This window comes from Pan troglodytes, chromosome 10 (genome assembly GCF_028858775.2).
Source record: "Pan troglodytes isolate AG18354 chromosome 10, NHGRI_mPanTro3-v2.0_pri, whole genome shotgun sequence".
NCBI classification, from domain to species: Eukaryota; Metazoa; Chordata; class Mammalia; order Primates; family Hominidae; genus Pan; species Pan troglodytes.
Genome location: NC_072408.2, coordinates 16717565 through 16742027, shown reverse-complemented (window position 1 = coordinate 16742027; position 24463 = coordinate 16717565). Strand labels below are relative to the sequence as shown.

Sequence of the window (24463 nt, the reverse complement as noted above, 5' to 3'; positions counted from 1 at the left end):
CAATCAAAAGGCCTATGTAGAAATAATTATTTTTGCTGCACTTTATGCAAATAATCAGGCCAAGTATAAGACTAAATTCAATTTTGCAAACAACTCAGTCCTATCAAGATTTGTGTTTTTCACAAAAATGAGGACTGGAGAGAGAGAAATTATGTTTCAAAATTTATCATACATTTGTCTTAAAATTCTAAACTCATTAGTTGTTTTTCAGTTTTTGCCTACATTTTCAGACTAACCCTGCTTGTTCCTGTGAACCAACCAGTGATCTCTGTGTGCAGCTCAGAAAGAACAAACGGGATGGGTAATGTAGAAATCTGGATCAATATTCTAGTTCTGAGCAATTATCCTGCAAATGCTACCAGGTGATGGGAATAAATAGGTTGCCCATCACTCAGAGGGTTTTTTTGGGGGGGAGGTGGGGGAAAGTAAGACCAAGGGAGCTAACCAAAGCCAAGCACCATGCACCCAAATCCTAGGAAGCATAACTATAGCCACCAGTTATCTAGGCATGTCACTGGACATCCTTTTCTCTCCCTTGTTGGAAGAGGACTCAATTCCACAGCTTCACTTTAGCATTTGGTTTATGATAAGGAGTCCATGCAACCCAGTCCAAGATGCATTTTTGTCCCAAACTTAATTCCAAGTTTTGAGTCAAAGGCCTAGGAAAGAAAACTGGATATGAGGGATCCAGAGGCAGATGATAACGGAAGTCAAAAGATATAGTGCAGGTGAGTGTGGCTGATTCCTGCCAATTAAGCCAAGCTTCCAGTTTCATGGATAAAGTCTACGCTAGTATCCATGGCATAAATGAGGTCTAGGGAATCCAAAGGCTACTGACAGAAGGGGAGATAGGGCATACATGGGTGAGAATGGATACTCCCACCTCTTAGGCCCCCACTGTTAACATGGGTGAAAGCCACTTTAACACCCATGGCCACTGGTCACAGTCACCAAGACTCAGGGATAAAAGGATGGAGGAAAGAAAGAGGAACACCTCACTTTTCCTCCCTCATGTATCCTGTGTATTTGCTAGGAAGAGAAAGGAATCAGAGGCACTGGCTCCCCTCTTTCTAGATGAGTAGCCATTCATCTTCAGTCTGTACCCCTTTCAAATGCATCTTGAATCCCTGGGACTCCTTTGAAAAAACACCTTCCTTTTTCCTCCTCTGTCATCTCTTTAATAAGTAATTGTGTCTCCGTACTATGGGACACTCCCCTCAGATGCATCCTCCAAATTGGGAAGAGTTAATTTCCCAAACCTTAGACTGGTTGGCTTCAGACTGGGCTCAGGAGAAGGAGGCCCAGAACCATGACATGCCTGCACAAAAGTAAGTTTCCTTACCAGTCGAGCTTTTGTCCCCCACCCCCTCCATCTCCCTGTGTGAACTGGTAAAAGGCCTCAGGATTTTTGAGCTGTCTTCACCCACCCCCTTGTTTGGTTTTGATACATGTTTTCTATTAACCTGGTTTGTTTCTTCTCTACTTCAGGCAATCAAACTCCAAATAGTCATGCAACTGGAGCCTTGGACAATGGCGCCTTCTGCTAGGGACACTTAGAGAGGCCTTTGAGGGAGATCTGACTGCCATTTCCCCAAAACAGCACCCCTGTCGGCAGGAGGCAGTTAGGATTGGTCTTCTTTATCCTTATCCTTACTCTAACAGCAGTTAGATGTACTTCAGAGGGGGGAATGAGACAGCCACCTCAAAAGGGGTCTCCTGAGAACCTCTGACCGTCCTGTGCACTGGGAGGATGGGGTGGAGCCGTGGGACGTTAGCACTGTTTACAAGGGGGAGTAGCCTAGCCTCTCCTGTTCCTGGGTGATAACCAAGGATTCAATCTGCAAGGTGGGAAACTTCGTAGCAGGACTATCACTTTGCTGAGAGTCCCTGTTTCCCACTTTTTTTTCTTTTTCACCCAATAAACTCTGCCCTACTCACCCTACAATGAGTCCTCATGCCTAAATTATCTTAGTCATGTGACAAGAACCTGGATTTTCCTACAACATAGAGATCTTTCACTTCCTTGGTTAAATTTATTCCTAGGTTTTTTTTTGTGTGTAGCTATTGCAAATGGGATTGCCTTCTTGATTTTGTTTTCAGCTAGTTCATTGTGTGTGTATAGAAATATTACAGATTTTTTCTGTCTTAACTTTGTATCTTGAAAATTTACTAAGTTCTTGTATCCCTTCTGAGAGTTTTTTGGTGGACTTTCCAGTTTTCTATATATAAGATTATGTCATCGGAAAACAGGAACAATTTGACTTCCTCCTTTCTAATTTAGATTTTCTGTATTTTTCCCTCTTGTCTAATTGCTTGGGCTGGGCTTCTAGTACTATGCTGAATAAGAGTGATGAGAGTAGCCATCCATGTTTTGTTCCAGATCTTTGGGAAAAAGCTTTCAGCTGTCATAACCAAAATAGATCTGAGGAATGAGCATTCCTTACCTTGGGAACAGCAGGAGCAAAGGGCCTAAGGAAGGGGAACCTGGCATGTGCTAGGAATGGAAAGAAGTTCTTGTGGATCTAATATGATCAACATGGCAGTGGAGGCAGAAGTGGAGAAGGAGGAGTGGTGAAGGTTGAGGCTGAGGACATGTAAAGATGCTAGATTGTATTGGACCTTGTTAAACAGTGAGAAGGATTTGGGTATCATTTTTTTCTCTAACTGCAAAAAGGAGTTATTGAAGGACTTCAAGCAGAGAAAAGATACTTTTGCATTTTTATATTTTAGAAGATACCTCTGACTGCTAGGTGGAACAGGTTTGCAGAAGGGTAACTGTGGAAGCGACAACTAGATCTGTTAATCTACACATCTGTACCTGTGTAAATACAGAAGTGAAGTGAGCCAAGAATAAAATCTTAATTTTGCATTTAGAGGAAAACACAGGAAAAGTCAGCAAATGAGAAACTGTGGCCCTTGAAGTGGGAATAACAATAGAATAATGTGTTTTAGGAAGATATAAGGGAAAGACATTGGACAGGGGCTACTTTGTTTATAGGATTACTTTTCAGTGTTTTCAATTGTAGAGGAAAAATACCCATATTCCTCAATTGCACTTATTATTTTCTAATAATGAGTCATAAAGAATGCTAGTAGTATGCAAGTAGCTAATACAATAACCTTATTGTATTTGAATCTCTGTAGGCTATTCTCAAAGAAAAATTGCACTGGACAAAGTTAAATAGGCAAGGAAGACTTTATTCAAAATTGTTGCAATAGGTGTCAAGCCTGTTTCAATAAGAAAGAGAGACTGTATTCAAATCTGTTGAACAAAAAGCAGGAGAGATTGTAAAGGCTGGAGTATGCTAGTGAAAAAGTTCTGGAGAATGTTAGTGGGGAAGGTGAGTCAACATGATTAGGCCATCTGTATTTGCTAACTGGCACATATGGAAGTTAGAGTACTACCCTCCCACAGAGATGGGAAGATAAGGGAACTATTTTTCTTGATGATTATTTTTCAAAGAAATGGCTCCCAGGTCTTTGAGAAAGATATTCCTGGGTTGCAAAACCGATAAAAGGCTAGAGAAAAATTTAAATCTCAAATAAGAAGACAGAAAGAATTTATAGTGGGAAGTTTTCTAAAGTAAACAATCTAAGAAAAGAGAAGTAAAGGAGTGATACGTCAGGGAGAAATCTGTCTAAAGTTTAGTCAAGTTGAGGGGAACATCAAGGCAGTCCCGTTCATCCTATACATGTATAAAATCTTGTTCAGAGGTACCTTGACATTAACTCACCCTCAAAATTCTTGCAAAACTCATAACAGAATATTTTATTTACGTTTGCAAAGTCTAAGCAATATGGATAACATTTTGTGTTGAAAGCAGCTAAAAGGCTTTTAGCAAAGCAACACAATAAACACTGGTTTAATCTGCTTGAATTTAGCCAGACCACTCAACTAAGAGCAGAGCTACCTTTTTAAGAATTAAGCCCAGCCTTAGGCAAAACTGTGAAGTAGACACTATTTTGCTTTAGTTCTTCACCTCCATGTGTCCTGGTATAACAGCCCCCAATGATACTGTAGATTTTGAAAGAAGCCTGAATTTGGGAGTTGAGAAACAGTTCAGTCTTCCTGTTTACTCATCTACAAAGTAAAGAAAAGAATACCTACTTAGCAAATACAAGTATTGGTACCTCCAATGAAATAATGTGGATTTAAACATTTCATCAATTAGTTTCTGACTTCAGTATACAGGTGTAAGGACAGAAAAAGAAAGGCATTGCAGCGCCCTCTTCTGGGAACTGTTGGTAAACTAACTCAGATAGTTGAAATGGATTTTCTAGGTGAATACAAAAGTTTCACTCTAGGAATAACTGCTCCACTTTTTAAAATATACAGATACATTGAAGTGTGCAAACAAACATCAAATTCAAACTCTTGAAGAGAAACACCAATGTTCATCCTTTTCCTCAACCCCTATCCACACATCCATGCAGGCAGCCCAGGGGACCTCAGATTGAAAATCGGAAAATAACTTATCAAGAAGCCATGTCACTTATAGCAATAGCTCTAAAACTTTAATTCATCTATGTATTACCTGGAGATCTTTTAAAACTGCAGATTCATATTCACTGGGTCCAGGATTCTACATTTCTAACAATCTCCCAGGTGAGACCTACACTGATGGTGGCATGACTGAAATCACCTTTGAAAAATTATAACAGTGAGAATGTAACCACCCAACAGGTTCACCTTGCCCAAGGCCTAGACAGAGCCAATATATCAAGACAGGGAAATTGCAATAGAGAAAGAGTAACTCATGTAGAGGCAGCTGTGTGGGAGTCCAGAATTTTATTCAAAACTCAAATCAGTCTCTTAGAGCATTCAGGGAGCAGTTTTTAAGAACAACTTGGTAGGTGGGGGGAATCCAGTGATACAGGACATAGAAATAAATTATTTAGGCAGATAGTAAGGACATCAGAGTCATAGGCAGAATTTTCCATTTTAACAAAAAGCAGCCCAAAAAATCATTTCTTTTCTAACAAAGAGCAGCCTGAGAAATCGAGCTGCAGACATACATGAGCAAGCTGGAAGCTTGCACAGATGAATGCCAGCAGTTGTGCCAATAGAAAAGGGCTACCTGAGGGCCAGGCATGTTCAACATGGAGGGTCCATCTTCTTTTCTTGTCATCACATGTACAGTAAAGGAACAGGCAACAAGGCACGGGCCAGGTAGAGAACCCATCTGCATAATAAAAGATTAGGGAGGACAGTTGACATGAGGTTCTAAGATGGCCGAATAAGAACAGCTCCAGTCCACAGCTTCCAGTGTGAGCAATGCAGAAGATAGGCGATTTCTGCATTTCCAAGTTAGGTAATGGGTTCATCTCACTGGGGCTTGTCGGACAGTGGGTACAGCCCACAGAGCAGGGCGGGGCATCACCTCACCCAGGAAGCGCAAGGGGTCAGGGAATTCCCTTTCCTAGCCAAGGGAAGCCATGACAGATGGTACCTGGAAAATCGGGGCACTCCCACCCTAATACTGCACTTTTCCAATGGTCTAAACAAATGGCACACCAGGAGATTATATCCCGCGCATGGCTCGGAGGGTCCCATGCCCAAGGAGCCTCGCTCGCTGAGAGCACAGCAGTCTGAGATCGAACTGCAAGGCGGCAGTGAGGCTGGGGAAGGGGCGTACGCAATTGCTGAGGCTTGAGTAGATAAACAAAGCAGCCGGGAAGCTTGCACTGGGTCGAGCCCATCACAGCTCAAGGAGGCCTGCCTGCCTCTGTCGACTCCACCTCTAAGGGCAGGGCATAGCTGAACAAAAGGCAGCAGAAACTTCTGCAGACTTCAAAGCTGTCTGACAGATTTGAAGACAGTAGTGGTTCTCCCAGCACAGAGTTTGAGATCTGAGAATGGACAGACTGCCTCCTCTAGTGGGTCTCTGACCCCCAAGTAGCCTAACTGGGAGACACCTCCAAGTAGGGGCCGACTGACACCTCATACAGCCAGGTGTCCCTCTGAGACGCAGCTTCCAGAGGAAGGATCAGGCAGCAACATTTGCTGTTCTGCAATATTTGCTGTTCAGCATCCCCTGCTGGTGATACCCAGGCAAACAGGGTCTGGAGTGGACCTCCAGCAAACTCCAACAGACCTGCAGCTGAGGGTCATGAGTGTTAGAAGGAAAACTAACAAACAGAAAGGACATCCACACCAAAACCCCATCTGTGTGTCCCCATCATCAAAGACCAAAGGTAGATAAAATCACAAAGATGGGGAGAAACAAGAGCAGAAAAGCCAAAAATTCTAAAAATCAGAGTGCCTCTTCTCCTCCAAAGGGATGCAGCTCCTCTCCAGCAATAGAACAAAGCTGGATGGAGAATTACTTTGACAAGTTGAGAGAAGAAGGCTTCAGACGATTGGTAATAACAAACTTCTCCAAGTTAAAGGAGGATGTTCCAACCCATTGCAGAGAAGCTAAAAATCTTGAAAAAAGATTAGATGAATGGCTAACTAGAATAAACAGTGTAAAGAAGACCTTAAATGACCCAATGGAGCTGAAAACCATACCACGAGAACTACATGATGCATGCACCAGCTTCAGTAGCCGATTTGATCAAGTGGAAGAAAGGGTGTCAGGGATTGAAGATCAAATGAATGAAATGAAACAAAAAGAGAAGTTTAGAGAAAAAAGAGTAAAAAAAAATGAACAAAGCCTCCAAGAAATATGGGACTATGTGAAAAGACCAAATCTATGTCCGATTGGTATACCTGAAAGTGACGAGGAGAATGGAACCAAGTTGGAAAACACTCTTCAGGATATTATCCAGGAGAACTTCCCCAACATAGCAAGGCAGGCCAACATTCAAATTCAGGAAATACAGAGAATACCACTAAGATGCTCCTCGAGAAGAGCAACTCCAAGACACATAATTGTCAGATTCACCAAAGTTGAAATGGAGGAAAAAATGTAAGGGCAGCCAGAGAGAAAGGTCGGGTTACCCACAACGGGAAGCCCATCAGGCTAACAGCGGATCTCTCAGCAGAAACTCTACAAGCCAGAAGAGAGTGGGGGCCAATATTCAACGCTCTTAAAGAAAAGAATTTCATATCAACCCAGAATTTCAATTCCAGTGAAACTAAGCTTCATAAGTGAAGGAGAAATAAAATCCTTTACAGACAAACAAATGCTGAAAGATTTTGTCGCCACCAGGCCTGCCTTACAAGAAGAGTTCCTGAAAGAAGCCCTAACCATGGAAAGAAACAACCGGTACAAGCCACTGCAAAAACATGCCAAATTGTAAAGACGATCGATGCTAGGAAGAAACTGCATCAATTAACGAGCAAAATAACCAGCTAACATCATAATGACAGGATCAATTTCACACGTAACAATATTAACCTTAAACGTAAATGGAATAAGTGCCCCAATTAAAAGACACAGACTGGCAAATTGGACAAAGAGTCAAGACCCACCAGTGTGCTGTATTCAGGTGATCCATCTCAAGTGCAGAGACACACATAGGCTCAAAATAAAGGGATGGAGGAAGATCTACCAAGGAAATGGAAAACAATAAAAAAAAGCAGGGGTTGCATTCCTAGTCTCTGATAAAGCATACTTCAAACCAACAAAGGTCAGAAGAGACAAAGAAGGCCATTACATAAAGGTAAAGCGATCAATTCAACAAGAAGAGCTAACTGTCATAAATATATATGCACCCAATACAGGAGCACTCAGATTCATAAAGCAAGTCCTTAGAAACTTACAAAGAGACCTAGACTCCCATGCAATAATAATGGGAGACTTTAACACCCCACTGTCAACATTAGACAGATCAATGAGACAGAAAGTTAACAAGGATATCCAGGAATTGAACTCAGCTCTGCACCAAGCAGAACTAATAGACATCTACAGAACTCTCCACCCCAAATCAACAGAATATTCATTCTTCTCAGCATCACATCACACTTATTCCAAAATTGGCCACATAGTTGGAAGTAAAGCACCCCTCAGCAAATGTAAAAGAACAGAAATTATAACAAACTGTCTCTCAGACCACAGTGCAATCAAACTAGAACTCAGGATTAAGAAACTCACTCAAAACCGCTCAACTACATGGAAACTGAACAACCTGCGCCTGAATGACTACTGAGTACATAACGAAATGAAGGCAGAAATAAAGATGTTCTTTGAAACCAATGAGAACAAAGACACAACATACCAGAATCTCTGGGACACATTTAAAGCAATGTGTAGAGGGAAATTTATAGCACTAAATGCCCACAAGAGAAAGCAGGAAAGATCTAAAACCGACACCCTAACATCACAATTAAAAGAATTAGAGAAGCAAGAGCAAACACATTCAAAAGCTAGCAGAAGGCAAGAAATAATTAAGATCAGAGCAGAACTGAAGGAGATAGAGACACAACAAAACCCTTCAAAAAATTAACGAATCCTGCAGCTGGTTTTTGAAAAGATCAACAAAATTGATAGACAGCTAGCAAGACTAATAAAGAAGAAAAGAGAGAAGAATCAAATAGATGCAATAAAAAATAATAAAGGGGATATCACCACCAAGCCCACAGAAATACAAACTACCATCAGAGAATACTATAAACACCTCTGTGCAAATAAACTAGAAAATCTAGAAGAAATGGATAAATTCCTGGACACATACACCCTCCCAAGACTAAACCAGAAAGAAGTTGAATCCATGAATAGACCAATAACAGGCTTTGAAATTGAGGTAATAATTAATAGCTTACCAACCAAAAAAACTCCAGGACCAGACGGATTCACAGCCACATTCTACCAGAGGTAAAAGAGGAGTTGGTACCATTCCTCCTGGAACTATTCCAATCAGTAGAAAAAGAGAGAATCCTCCCTAACTCATTTCAGGAGGCCAGCATCATCCTGATACCAAAGCCTGGCAGAGACACAACAAAAAAAGAGAATTTTAGACCAATATCCCTGATGAACATCAATGCAAAAATCCTCTATAAAATACTGGCACACCAAATCCAGCAGCACATCAAAAAGCTTATCCACCATGATCAAGTTGGCTTCATCCCTGGGATGCAGAGCTGGTTCAACATATGCAAATCGATAAACATAATCCAGCATATAAACAGAACCAAACACAAAAACCACATGATTATCTCATTAGATGCAGAAAAGGCCTTTGACAAAATTCAACAGCCCTTCATGATAAAAACTCTCAACAAACTAGGTATTGATGGGACGTACCTCAAAATAATAAGAGCTATTTATGACAAACCCACAGCCAATATCATACTGAATGGGCAAAAACTGGAAGCATTCCCTTTGAAAACTGCCACAAGACAGGGATGCCCTCTCTCACCACTCCTATTCAACATAGTTTTGGAAGTTCTGGCCAGGGCAGTCAGGCAGGAGAAAGAAATAAAGGGTATTCAATTAGGAAAAGAGGAAGTCAAATTGTACTGGTTTGCAGATGACATGATTGTATATTTAGAAAACCCCATTGTCTCAGCCCAAAATCTCCTTAAGCTGATAAGCAACTTCAGCAAAGTCTCAGCATACAAAATCAATGTGCAAAAATCACAAGCATTCCTATACACCAATAACAGACAAACAGAGAGACAAATCATGAGTGAACTCCCATTCAAAATTGCTTCAAAGAGAATAAAATACCCAGGAATCCAACTTACAAGGAATGTGAAGGACCTCTTCAAGGAGAACTACAAACCACTGCTCGACGAAATAAAAGAGGACGCAAACAAATGGAAGAACATTCCATGCTCAGGGATAGGAAGAATCAATATTGTGAAAATGGCCATACTGCCCAAGGTAATTTATAGATTCAATGCCATCCCCATCAAGCTACCAATGACTTTCTTCACAGAATTGGAAAAAACTACTTTAAAGTCCATATGGAATGAAGAAAGAGCCTGCATTGCCAAGTCAATCCTAACCCAAAAGAACAAAGCTGGAGGCATCACACTACCTGACTTCAAACTATACTACAAGGCAACAGTAACCAAAACAGCATGGCACTGGTACCAAAACAGAGATATGGACCAATGGAACAGAACAGAGCCCTCAGAAATAATATCACACATCTACAACCATCTGATCTTTGACAAACCTGACAAAAACAAGAAATGGTTGCCTATTTAATAAATGGTGCTGGGAAAACTGGCTAGCCATATATAGAAAGCTGAAACTGGATCCCTTCCTTACACCTTATACAAAAATTAATTCAAGATGGATTAAAGACTTAAATGTTAGACCTAAAACAATAAAATCCCTAGAAGAAAACCTAGGCAATACCATTCAGGACATAGGCATGGGCAAGGACTTCATGACTAAAACACCAAAAGCAATGGCAACAAAAGCCAAAATTGACAAATGGGATCTAATTAAACTAAAGAGCTTCTGCACAGCAAAAGAAACTACCATCAGAGTGAACAGGCAACCTACAGAATGGGAGAAAAGTTTTATAATCTACCCATCTGACAAAGGGTTAATATCCAGAATCTACAAAGAACTTAAACAAATTTACAAGAAAAAATCAAACAACCCCATCAAAAAGTGGGCAAAGGATATGAACAGACACTTCTCAAAAGAAGACATTTATGCAGCCAACAGACACATGAAAAAATGCTCATCATCACTGGCCATCAGAGAAATGCAAATCAAAACCACAATGAGGTACCATGTCACGCCAATTAGAATGGCGATCATTAAAAAGTCAGGAAAAAACAGGTGCTGGAGAGGATGTGGAGAAATAGGAACAACTTTTACACTGTTGGTGGGACTGTAAACTAGTTCAACCATTGTGGAAGACAGTGTGGCGATTCCTCAGGGATCTAGAACTAGAATGCCATCCCATTACTGGGCATATACCCAAAGGATTATAAATCATGCTGCTATAAAGACACATGCACACGCATGTTTATTGCGGCACTATTCACAACAGCAAAGACTTGGAACCAACCCAAATGTCCATCAATGATAGACCGGATTAAGAAAATGTGGCACATATTCACCTTGGAATACTATGCAGCCATAAAAAAGGATGAGTTCATGTCCTTTGTAGGGACATGGATGAAGCTGGAAACCATCATTCTGAGCAAACTATTGCAAGAACAGAAAATCAAACATCGCATGTGCTCACTCATAGGTTGGAATTGAACAATGAGAACACTTGGACACAGGGTGGGGAACATCATACACCGGGGCCTGTTGTGGGGTGGGGGGAGTAGGGAGGGATAGCATTAGGAGATATACCTAATGTAAATGACGAGTAAACAGGTGCAGCACACCAACATGGCACATGTATACATATGTAACAAAACTGCATATTGTGCGCATGTACCCTAGAACTTAAAGAATAATAAATAAGTATATAAAATTAAAAAAAAAAAGAGCTTACGTGTCTCCAAGACTGACATTCTCCCATTACAGGTTAAAAAAACAGCAAAATCTGAGATTTCCTAAAAGTCACTTCCTATTATTGGAGCAGAATTATACCAGGTGCTCAAATTACTTGACAGTGGAAACAGTCTTCTGGCTTTGAACTCAGAAGACAGGAAGTGTTTATCCATCGAAGAACATTTTCATTATGTGTATATCATGAGAGCACACACTTATTTCTTAAAGATCACCGATAATTATGAAGTGAGATGTAAGTGTGTGTGAGTTTCACAATCCACTCTTTAGTGATTCAGTGAAAATGTTCTTAACTATATGACTATTTGATAACTAACAGTCATTTTACTGGTACTAGGGTATTTGGTTCTGCCATACATCTTATCTAAATTTTTAGGATGCACAGAGTCTGCCACAATTATGGAAGTGTCTCCTGGGTCATTTGCATTGAACAATTCAACATATTTATAGCATTATTCTCAAGCTTTAGTATATAATGCTTTAGTGCATATAAAGATCTCAAACTATAGTATATATAAGAATAACTTGAAAACTTGTTAATAATGCAGATTCTTGCCACATAAACTTTTCCCTTTTTCTTCCCAAAGTACAGTTAGCTAGAATGGAGAATGTGCTAAAAATTATTTCAGGTGGTTCATGGACCACACTTAAAGAAACATTCATCAAGTAAATGAAAAGTGTTGGAATATCTTAGAAAGGTCAATAGAGTGACTAGAAGTCTGATGACGTAATTAGGGGATTAAAATTGTGGTTTAGTGCACTCAAGTATAACTTCAAGTTCTGAAGCATGACTGTGACTACTAGGAATCTACAATGGCCATACCAAAACAACTGATTTGAGGTAAGCCATTCTCTTCAAACAGATGCTTGCAAAAGCCTATAAGGTGCAAAAGGATAAACTAGTTAGAAATATCAACCAAAGAAGAGGCTTCACTTGTCCATACATGGCATGAAACATATTGATTGATCATTTTGCTTGTTACAGACTATGAAGAGCAACAATCAATCACCTGCACAATTTTCTTCTATCACAACAGATTCTTGTTATACAATTTTTAATGTGTGTATATGCTGTATATACATATGTAATATACAATATATTATTACAATGTGCCTATAAACATATATGTTCTATCTCTCTCTATATATATACACATACATAAAACCCTCATGAAAATTCAGACCTATAATTTTTTTCTATTTATGCTAGTGAATCCATTTGATGATCTAATTATGCAAATTACACTTTACAGCAAAGCATATCAGAATTTATGAATATCTTATCATGAGAAAATATAAATAGAGAATCGTCAAAACACCCACACACATACACACACAATATAATATGAAAGCTAAAAAATTCAAAGAATTAATGAGTATATGTGATCCTAAGATTTATAATGTAGTAATAGTAGAGGTAATAATTGAGCAGCTCAAGGAACAATAAAGACAAGTTTTTGACTAGATTACCTATTTTTGACATTGAACTTTGCCAGGTCAGCAGTGGGCATTGGGGTGGGTGGACAGGAAAATACAGTAAAATAAAAACAATGTAACTGTTGAAAATGAAGAGCCACAATAGAGCCCAGAAGGTAGCCACAAAAAGAGGTGATTAAGAGGATAATTTTGTGCAAGAAGGTAAAGATACAAAAGTCAGCAAGTGTTAATCATGAGCTAAGAGAATCTACTTTAGGCTTAAAAATGAAAAAAGGAAGGGATGACATTAGCAAGAGAGCAGAATAGGAAATTATGGGACTCTCTTCCCCACAGGCCCATTGCTGTGGCAACTTTAGAGACTACTGGAGAAGCTGAAGCACCAGCCCATTATAAAACCAAGAAAGGATTCCCCCCCAGAAAAAGGATAGAAAAAATTTGTGACATTTGACACGCCCATTCATGTCCCTCCTTTATGCATTATACTGTGAAGCAACTGGGAGGAACCACCCCATACAGCGGATTCTCTCTCCTGATGGAAACAAAAAAGTGGACCATGCATCTAATGCTCTGGCTTGTCTGAGGGCTGCCTGAGGAACTGGTTTCCGTCTTCCCTGACTCACAGTGCTGGTAGGACTGGTAGTAGAGTGTGGAAGGCACTGAAGGCAAAGGCAAGCAGCATGTTAGAGTTGCAGTTTTATAGGACAACACCAAGAAAAGTAAGACATGAGAAAAGGTTTCAAAGGTCCCAGAACCTCAAACTGGGTTGATTGGTAAAGCTAAGAGAGGTGGTTGTTTTTCCAAAGGCCCAAAACCCAGAAAAAAAGTATATATATATATATATCTCACAAGGAATACAAAGAAACAGAGAAACATGGCCCAATCAAAGGACCAAAATAAAACCTGTCCTAAAACTAAAGCAACACAGATCTAAGAGCTGCTCGACAAAGAATTTTTTAAATTGTCATAAATACACTCAATGAGCTCAAAAAGGGCACAGGTATGCAGCTAAAGGAAATAAGAAAAATGGTGTATCAACACGATGAGGTTATTAACAAATATACAAAACACTATAACAAAGAACCAAATGGAAATTATGGAGTGAAAAATACAATAACTGAACTGAAAAGCTTATTAGAGGGGTTCAACAGCAGACTTGATCAAAAAGAAGAATCAAAGGTAAATTCATGGGCAAATAGAGTAACATGTACTATCTTAATTTTGGTGCATAGATTTTAAATGATAAAATTGCACAACAAATAAGTACAATTGCTTGTTAACTGGTATACAGTATATAAACATGTAACTTGTGACATCAATAACATAAAGTGTTGCAGAGGGGCAAAGCTGCAAAGTAGTACAGTGTTTGTATATGACTGAAGTTGTTAACAGTTTAAAATAGACTACTATAACTTTAAGATGCTTTACATAATTACCATGGTGACCACAAAGAAAATATCTATAGAAGAGAGGAAAAAAGAAAATGCAAAAAGAATCAAAGTATGTCACTCCGAAAAATCAGTGTAATACAAAGGAAGGCAGAGAAAGTGAGGGATAAAAAACTCACAGGACATGCAAAAAAAATTGACAGTGCTTGCTTCAGCAGTACATAAACTAAAGTCGGAACAAGACAGAGAAGACTTGTGCGGCCCTTGAGCAAGGATGACATGCAAATTTGTGAAGTGTTTTATTTCTTAACAAAAAGCAATTAAGAAAATTACAAAGTAAATCTTCATATCAGGACATACATAGGCTAAAAGTGAAAAAATGGAAAAAAACATATTCTGGGCAAATAATAACCAAAATAGAGCAAGAGTGGCTATACTAATAGCAAACAAATAGACTTTAAATGAAAAACTTACAGAAGACAAAGAAGGACAACATATAATGAAAAACATTCAATTCACCATGAATATATTACAATTATGAATACTTATGCACCAAACCTAATAGCTCCTAAATATATAAATCAAGCTTTGAAAGAATTGAAGGGAGAAAAATACAGAAACACAATTGTAGTATACTTCAATAAGTTACATTTAATAGTTGACAGAAGAACCAGACAGAAGATTAATAAGGAAATAGAAAACTTGAACAACACTATAAACCAATCGGACCCAACAGATATATACAGAACATTCCAACCAACAGCACCAGGGTATGCATTCGTTTTGAGTGCACATGGAACATTCTCCAGGATACATCACATGTTAGGTCACAAAACATGTCTTAACAAATTCAAAAAACATTTAAATCATAGAAAGTATCTTTTCCAATCCCCATATAGTGAACTAGAAATCACTAACACAAGAGAAACTGAAAAATCTACAAATATTTAGAAATTAAACAACTCTTAAATGACCAATGGGGTCACAAAACAAGTCACAATGGAAATTAGGAAATACACTGAGACAAATGAGAGTGAAAACACAACATACCAAAACTTGTGGGATGGAGCAAAAGCAATGATAAAGAAATTTTCATGATCTAACTTTACACCTTAGGAAACCAAAAAATAAGAACAAACTAAACTCAAATTTAGCAGAAGGGAAATAATAAAGATTAGAGCAGCGATAAACAAAATAAAAACTAAAAATAATGGACAAAAAACCAATAAAATTCATAAACCCTTATCTAGATTAAAAAAAAGAGAAGATGCAAATAAATAAAATCAGAAGTGAAAAAAGAGATAATACAATTGATACCACAGAAATAAAAAGGATCATGAGAATACTGTGAACAATGGCATGCCAACAAATTGAATAACCTAAAAGAAATGTACAAATCCCTAGAAACATACAATCTAGCAAGACTGAATCATGTAGATATAAAAAATCTGAAAAGATCAATAAATAGTATGAAGATTGAATTAGTAATCAAAAATCCCCCTAAAAAGAAATCCCAGATGGCTTCGCTGGAGAATTCTACTAAACATTTACAAAAGAATTAACACCAGTTTTCCTGAAACTCTTTCATAGAATTCAAGAGGAGGGAATGCTTCTAAGTTCCTTATATCAGGCCAAAATTGCCCTAATACCAAAGTGAGGCAAAGACACTGCAAGAAAAGAAAACTACAGACCAATATCTCCGATGAATGTGAATGCAAAAATCCTCAACAAAATACTAGCAAACCAAATTAAATAGCATATTAAAAGAATCATATACGATAACCAAATGGGATTTACTCCAGGAATGCAAGGAGAGTTTAGCATATGAAAATCAATCTATGGGTGCAATGGCTCATGCCTGTGATCCCAGCACTTTGTGAGGTGGAGGTGGGTGGATTGCTTGAGCTCAAGAGTTCAAGACCAGCCTGGGCAACATGGCAAAACCTCATCTCTATAAAAAACTGTGAAAACTAGCCAGGCGTGGTGGTACATACTTGTAGTCCCAGCTACTCGGGAGCCTGAGGTGATAGGATTGCTTGAGCTCAGGAGATTAAGGCTGTAGTGAGTCAAGATAGTGCCATTCCACTCCAGCCTGGGTGACAGAGTGAGACCCTGTCTCATTAAAAAAAAAAAAAAGTAAGAAAAAAAGAAAAAAACAATGTAATATAACACATTAACAGAATAAAGGACAAAAATCATGATTATCTCAATCAGTGGAGAAATATCATTTGACAAGATTAAACACTCTTTCATGTTAAAACACTTAATAAAATGGGAAGAGAAGGCCAGTCCATGAACACAATTAAGACCATTTATAAAGAGGCCACAGATAACATCATACACAAGGATAAAAGACTAAAAGCTTTTTCTCTAATATCAGAAACAAGGCAAAGATGCTCACTCTTACTACTTCTATTCAACATAGAACTGAAAATTATAGCCAGAACAATTAAGCAATAAAAAGAAATAAAAGGCATCCATATGGGAAAAGAAGAAGTAAATAATCTCTGTTTACAGAGGACAAAATCGTATACATAGAAAACTCTAATGATTCCATACACAATAAAAATCTGTTAGAACTAATAAATGAATTAAGCAAAGTTGCAAGGTACAAAACCAACACACAGAAATCAGTTACATTTCTATACATGAATAATGAACAATCCAAAAAGGAAATTAAGAAAACAAATCCATTTACAATTTCACTCAAAACAATAAAAAGCTTAGGAATAAACCTAACCAAGGAGATGAGAAGCTTGTACACTGTAAACCATAAAACGTTGCTGAATGAAATTAAAGCAGACACTAATAAATGAAAGATATCCTGTGTTCATGGATTAGATAACTTAATATTGTTACATTGTTCATAATGTCCGAAGTGAGCTACAGAGTCAATGCAATCCTTATCAAAATCCTTATGGGATCTTTTGGAGAAATAGAAAAATGTATCCTGAAATTCATTTGGTATATCAAAGGACTCCGAATGATCAAAACAATTTTGAAAAAGAACAAAGTTGGAGGACTTACATTTCCTGATTTCAAAACATATTACAAATCTATGATAATCAAAGTAGTGTGGTACTAGCACAAAAACAAATAGACCAGTTGAATAGAATACACAGCCTATAAATTAAATTTTCATGCATGTGGTCAAATGATCTTTGACAAGGATGCCAAGACCACTCAGTGGGGAAAAACAGTCTCTTCAACAACTGATATTGAAAAAACTGGATATCTACATGCAAAAGAATGAAGTTGGGCCTTTATTTTACACCATTAACTCAAAATATATTAATGACTTAAACATAAAACCTAAATTTATAAAATTCCTATAAGAAAACATATAGGGAAAGCTTCATGACACTGGACTTGACAATGATTTATTGGATATGACACTAAAAACACAGGTAATGAAAGCAAAAATAGGTAAATGAGACTATATGAATCTTAAAAACTTTTGTGCAACAAAGGACACAATCAACAGAGTGAAAAGAGGCCAGGTGCAGTGGCTCAGGCCTGTAATCCCAGCACTTTGGGAGGCCAAGGTGGGCAGATCACCTGAGGTCAGGAGTTGGAGACCAGCCTGGCCAACATGGTGAAACCCTGTCTCTACTAAAGATACAAAAAATTAGCCAGGTGTGGTGGCATGTGCTTGTAATCCCAGCTACTTGGGATGCTGAGGCAGGAGAATCGCTTGAATCTGGGAAGCAGAGGTTGCAGTGAGCCAAGATGGCGCCATTGCACTCCAACCTGGATGACAGGGTGAGACTCCGTCCAAGAAAACAGAGCGAAAAGGCAATGTGTGGAATAGAAGAAAAGATTTTCATTTCTAAAATTTGATAAGAGATTAATATCCAGAATATACAAAGAACTCTTATGTCTCATAAGCAAAAATCAAATGGCCTGATTAAAAAATGGGCAAAGAAATTGAATAGATGTTTCTTCAAAGATAACATGTAAGTGGCCAACAGGAAGATAAAAAGTTGCTCAACTTCACTAATCATCAGGAAAATTTAAGTCAAAACCACAATGAGAAAAAACTTCCAGTTTCCAGTTCTGCCTATAAGGTGCTTGGAAGTTGCCACTTCAGATTAAATACAAGGAAAAGTTGAACAGACTGACAAATCAACAACTCTTCTAGGATATGCAAGAGCACTGAAGAAACAGCAAATGGCTGCACCCAGGTTTGAAGAGGCAGACGGGAAAATACAGGAAGAGAAACTATCATGAGAGCAAGAGCTGGGAGAGGAAAACACGGACTATAATGGATGAGGTGCTGGAGGCACAGTGCAGGCAACTTTGAGAGTTAAAAACTCCAGGGGGACCCAGTCATATGAGGATCCCACAATTTTGTGAGATTTACCTCTGGGAACTTGACCAGGTTCTCACAGAAAATATTAGAGAAACCCTCTCATGCTTCCAGTAGGGGGAGAAAGGAATAATTTTAAAATATGCCAGAGCACTGTGTTCTTCTTCTTTCTTCTTCTTCTTCTTCATTTTTTTTTTCTTACACTGTGTTCTTCTTAAAAAGGTTCTGCCCTCAGGAGACAATAGTAAACCAGGACCTACATTGCTGGGGCATTATTAAGAGTCTAACTGACCTAGAAGAAGCGTTAGACAACTCTAGTCAGCTCTAGCCTTCCACATGGGAGAAGAGAAATATCCAACTTCAGACCACTCTAGCCATCCTTTCCCGCCTAAGTGGGATGGAAAAGAAAATAGAAACATTTGTGAAGCTCGCAGTCCAGAGGCCTCACTACAAATCTGAGATCTAGTCTTACTTCCCTCTCCCCACACCTCACCGCAATACTAAAGATCAAATTGCAGCGGTTCCTTTTTTCTTGGTATATTATCAGGCTATCAACGGGGAAAAAAAAGCCATTTTAAAAGGCAAAAAATCAATGAAAGGACAGAGCAAGCATCAGAACCAGGCATAGAAGGGATGTTAGAATTAAAAACAAGATGAGGTATCACTTCAAACCTATTAGGATGGCTACTGTTAAACAAAATGAAATAAAACAGAAAATAAGTGTTGGTAAGGATGCGGAGAAATTGGAAACCTTATGCATTCTTGGTGGGATTGTAAAGTGGTGCCACCACTATGAAAAATAGTGTGATGATTCCTCAGAACACTAAAAATAGAATTACGATATGACCCAGTAATCCCCCTTCTAGGTATATTAAAAGAAAGAAAGAAGGAAAGAAAAGAAAGAAAGAAAGAGAGAGAGAGAAAGAAAGAAAGAGAAAGAAAGAGAGAGAGAGAAAGAAAGAGAGAAAGAGAGAGAGAGAAAGAAAGAAAGAAAGAGAGAGAGAGAAAGAAAGAGAGAAAGAGAGAGAGAAAGAAAGAAAGAAAGAAAGAGAAAGAGAAAGAGAAAGAAAGAGAGAGAGAGGAGAGAGAGAGAGAAAGAAAGGAAGAAAGAAAGAGTCTCTGCTACGGTTTGAATGTGCCCCCTCCAAATTCATGTTGAAACTATCTGCATTGTGGTGGTATTAAGAGGTGAGGTCTTTGGGGAAGTGTTTGAGTCATGAGGGTTCCAGCCTCATAAATGGATTAGTGCCTTTTATAAGGGATGGAGGGAACTAGCTTTAGACCCTTTTGCTCTTCTGCCTTTTGCCATGTGAAGACTCAGCATTCATGCTTTTTGCATTTTTCACCCCCTCCACCATGTGAGGATGTAGCAGGTATGTCCTTGCCAGACAGCAAGTGCCAGCACATTGATCGTGGACTTTCTAGCCTCCAGAACTGTAAAAATTAAATTTCTATTCTTTATAAATTACCCAGTCTTGGTATTTTGTTATACCACCACAAATGGACTAAACCAGTCTCAAGGAGATATTTTTACACCCATGTTAGCAGCAGTACTAGTTACAGAAGCCAGAAAGTAGAAGCGCGTCAAGTGTCCACTAGCAGGTGAGGGACTAAGATGTGGTATATTCATACAGTGGAATATTATTCAGCCTTAAAAAGGAAGGAAATTCTGACACATGTTGCAACATGGATGAACCTTGAGAACATTATGCCAAGTGAAATAAGCCAGTTATAAAAAAGACAAATAATGGGCCGGGTGCTGTGGCTCACACCTGTAATCCCAGCACTTTGGGAAGCCGAGGTGGGCAGATCACCTGAGGTCAGGAGTTCGAGACCAGCCTGACTTAACATGGTGAAACCCTGTCTCTACTAAAATTACAAAAATTAGCTGGGTGTAGTGGTGGCGCCTGTAATCCCAGCTACTTGGGAGGCTGAGGCAGGAGAATCGCTTGAACCCGAGAGGCAGAGGTTGCAGTGAGCCTAGATTGCACCACTGCACTCCAGCCTGGGCGACAGAGCAAGACTCTGTTTCAAAAAAAAAAAAAAAACACACAGATAATGTACGATTCCACTTACATGAAGTACCTAGGGAAGTCAAATTCATAGAGAAAAAAAGTAAAGCGGTGATTTCCAGGAGCTGAGAGGAGCAAGGAATGAGGGGTTATTGTTTAAAGGGTACACTGATTCAGTTTTGTAAGATGAAAAAAGTTCTGAAGATCTGTTTTATAACAATGTCAATAACTTAACATTAGTGAACTCTACATTTAGAAACAATTATGCTGGCGCATTTTATATTGTGTGTTTTTTTAACCATAGTAAAAAAATACACAAGAAAAGTTGTGTCATTGGGGGAGCCCTAGTGTTCAGTGATGACAAATAAAAGAAGAGAAGCATATTCTCTGAGAAGACTGAGAATGTAAGGACAGTGTTTTCAACGAAATATCCTCTCTCTCTCCATCCACAGAATTGGAAGATGGTCATTCATATCGGAAGAGTGCAGTAAGACAATGAAGATGGGAGAGTGAGTGAAAGCCTCTAAGGATTAAAGACTGTGTGGCACTATCACTCCATTTATCTTCTGCGTCATCTGTTATTTACCACCTGTGTGCACCGTAATTAGCCCATTCAAATTCAGAATTATAAACAAAATGTTTCCTGCTAAATTTAAACAGTTAAAAAGTGCTTATTGCCACCTACGAAAAATGTAAGCTATTAACAAGATTAGGCGTGATTTCTGAGTTAAGACAGATGTGTTCTAACCATGGAAGGGACTCACCGTTTGGCTGTGGCTTTTCTATTTGCTTGGACTTCTCACTCATCAGAGTTCAGATGTACCAGTTAAGCTTCATTTAAGTCTCAGTTCTTCTTTCTTTCTTCTGTGTTCCTATAGATTTTACATATAAATACATTTATAATGTATTTGCAATGTGGTAATATAAATGTATGTCTATTTTTGCTAGGAAATGAAAATTTTCCCTTGAACTGTGACTGTTTTTGTAATGCTAGAGAATGACACAAATGTATATTGAAGGAAGAATGGATATGTGGTGTATTTATTGTGCTTATCCTATGCTTCCTATTTGTACTGGAGCGTAGCTCTGGAAAACCTCCTATATTTGTTTTCTAGGGCTTCCATAATGAAATGCCACAGACTGGGTGGCTTAAATAAAAATAATTAAATAAAAAATAATTTTTTTTCAGAGTTCTAGAGTCTAGAAATCTGAGATCAGGGTGTTGGTTGAGTTAATTTCTTTTCTTTTCTTTCTTTTTTTTTTTTTGATGGAGTCTCTCTCTGTCACCCATGCTGGAGTGCAGTGGCACAATCTCGGCTCACAGCAACCTCCGCCTCACAGGTTCAAGTGACTCTGCCTCAGCCTCCCAAATAGCTGGGACTATACAAGCGTGTGCCACCACGCCCGGCTAATTTTTGTATTTTTAGTAGAGACAGGGTTTCACCATATTGGCCAGGCTGGTCTTGAACTCCCAAACTCATGATCCACCCACCTCGGCCTCCCAAAGTGCTGGGATTACAGGCATGAGCCAGGAGTTGATTTCTTTTAAGGCCTCTCTGCTTGGCTTGCAGATGGTCATCTTCTCTCTTTGTCTTCACCTGGTCTTACCTCTGTATGTATCTATGTCTTAATCTCTTCTTAAGAGGAGTCCAGTCATATTTGATTAGGGCTCACCTTTAACTTATTTACCTCTTTAAGGACTCCATCTTCTAAGGGCTAAGATGTCAATATATGAATTCTGGGGAGAAGAGTAGGAACACAATTCAGCCCATAACACCTCCTAACAAATTTTCCACATTTAATCTAGGCGATTGGTAATATTTGTCCTCAAAAGATAATTTTGTGTGTGTGTGGTTGGGCATTATAACTGAATTTACCGTTACTAATGCAAGAAAATCATACAGCAAAATATATGATTTTAAAATACCAACTGAACCTACTGATCAAGACTTGAAATACAAACTCTTTCCAATAATAAATGTACTTTCTATAACCTGTTCAATAATACATTATACTAGTATTCAGAACATTGTCAAAATTGTGATGAAAAAAGATATTGTATGAAAGTTTTTGATGTTCAAAGTTCAGAAATTTCCACTGCAAACAAAATTAGGTCAGTTGCACAGGAAATATTTACCACAAAAGTCTCTACAGAAAGATACTTTTATAAACTGTCATCAATCAGCATGTCAGCTATCAGTGGAGCTATAAGCATAAGCCTGAAGTCCATTCACTAAGATGGGGATACATATTGTTAAAGCTCACTTTTGTAATCTAAGAATTGTGTTTATTTTTAGAATAGCACAGTTCTCCCATCATTTTCGTGTTATCAAATACAAATACAAAGGTTAGGGATGGGGGATAAAGCAGCTGCTGGAAGTCAAATTCTCAGAGTAGAAAGTAACATGGTCTCCTTATTATGAGAGTCATGTGAGACTCTAATTCAGTCATTCAGTTACTGTTCAGAAAACATCTACTATGTTACGCTCCACATTATTTGTTGGGAGGGTTATACCAAAATGTTGAATATAAAATACAAATGCATAATAGAAACCTAGCAATGACAAATGTAAAATACAAGCTGTGTCTTCAGAAAAAAAGGAAGTGGTAAATTCTTGCTGATTTTGCAAAGATGGTTGTGGTGTTCCGGATGGTGGTAAAAGTAAGAGAGTTTCTCTGAAGCAAATAACATTCTAAAACAAGTGGTCAAGGAGCTTGGATTTTGAACGCCATGAAGAGAAAAAAATTACATGAAATAGGTCTCATCTAGCAATAAATATTTATAATAAAAGCAGACAGAACATGCCTGCAAATACTCTGCACCAACTTCAGATTAGATGTTACCTCTGGTAAAAAGTAAAGGGAAAAATGCCATTAGTTGTGTCTGTAAGTTTTATTTGTTCATTTTTTAACCTGATATGAAGAAAAGGTGGGCAAAAGTGATAGTAAAAACCACTTATTCATCCATAGCGTTGTTCTTTTGCCTTAGGACTGTCTTGGCAATGAGGGCTCTTTTTCGGTACCAGTACCATGTTATTTTGGTTACTGGAGTCTTGTAGTACAGTTTGAAGTCGGGTAGCGTGATGCCTCCAGCTTCATTCTTTTGGCTTAGGATTGACTTGGCGATGCAGGCTCTTTTTTGGTTCCATATGAACTTTAAAGTAGTTTTTTCCAATTTTGTGAAGAAAGTCATTGGTAGCTTGATGGGGATGGCATTGAATCTGTAAATTACCTTGGTCAGTATGGCCATTTTCACAATATTGATTATTCCTATCCATGAGCATGGAATGTTCTTCCATTTGTTTGTGTCCTCTTTTATTTCGTTGAGCAGTGGTTTGTAGTTCTCCTTGAAGAGGTCCTTCACATTCCTTGTAGGTTGGATTCCTACGTATTTTATTCTCTTTGAAGTAATTGTGAATGGGAGTTCACTCATGATTTGGCTCTCTGTCTGTTATTGGTGTATAGGAATGCTTGTGATTTTTGTACATTGATTTTGTATCCTGAGACTTTGCTGAAGTTGCTTATCAGCTTAAGGAGATTTTGGGCTGAGACAATGGGGTTTTCTAAATATACAATCATGTCATCTGCAAACCAGTACAATTTGACTTCCTCTTTTCCTAATTGAATACCCTTTATTTCTTTCTCCTGCCTGATTGCCCTGGCCAGAACTTCCAACACTATATTGAATAGGAGTGGTGAGAGAGGGCATCCCTGTCTTGTGCCAGTTTTCAAAGGGAATGCTTCCAGTTTTTGCCCATTCAGTATGATATTGGCTGTGGGTTTGTCATAAATAGCTCTTATTATTTTGAGGTACGTCCCATCAATACCTAGTTTATTGAGAGATTTTAGCATGAAGGGCTGTTGAATTTTGTCAAAGGCCTTTTCTGCATCTATTGAGATAATCATGTGGTTTTTGTCTTTGGTTCTGTTTATATGCTGGATTAC

General features: G+C 38.5%; 1 protein-coding gene and 1 non-coding gene across 9 annotated transcripts in view; one reads left to right on the top strand and one right to left on the bottom strand.

Annotated features, from left to right (window-relative positions):
* CLEC2D (C-type lectin domain family 2 member D) overlaps positions 1–24463 on the bottom strand; it is a 123641-nt gene that overhangs the window by 19815 nt on the left and 79363 nt on the right. For 4 of the 8 annotated variants that reach the window (XM_063786319.1, XM_063786321.1, XM_063786324.1 and 1 more), the window contains 3 exons: positions 21283–21390; positions 8708–8868; positions 5079–5183 (listed from right to left, as the gene is read on the bottom strand). The gene's annotated coding sequence lies outside the window, so the exon portion shown is untranslated. The remainder of the gene's footprint in view (positions 1–5078; positions 5184–8707; positions 8869–21282; positions 21391–24463) is intronic. The other 4 variants (XM_063786322.1, XM_063786320.1, XM_063786323.1 and 1 more) reach the window with 2 other exon arrangements.
* LOC112205096 (U6 spliceosomal RNA) lies at positions 14400–14506 on the top strand. Its single transcript, XR_002938958.1, has one exon. It is a non-coding gene; the product is annotated as a U6 spliceosomal RNA (small nuclear RNA).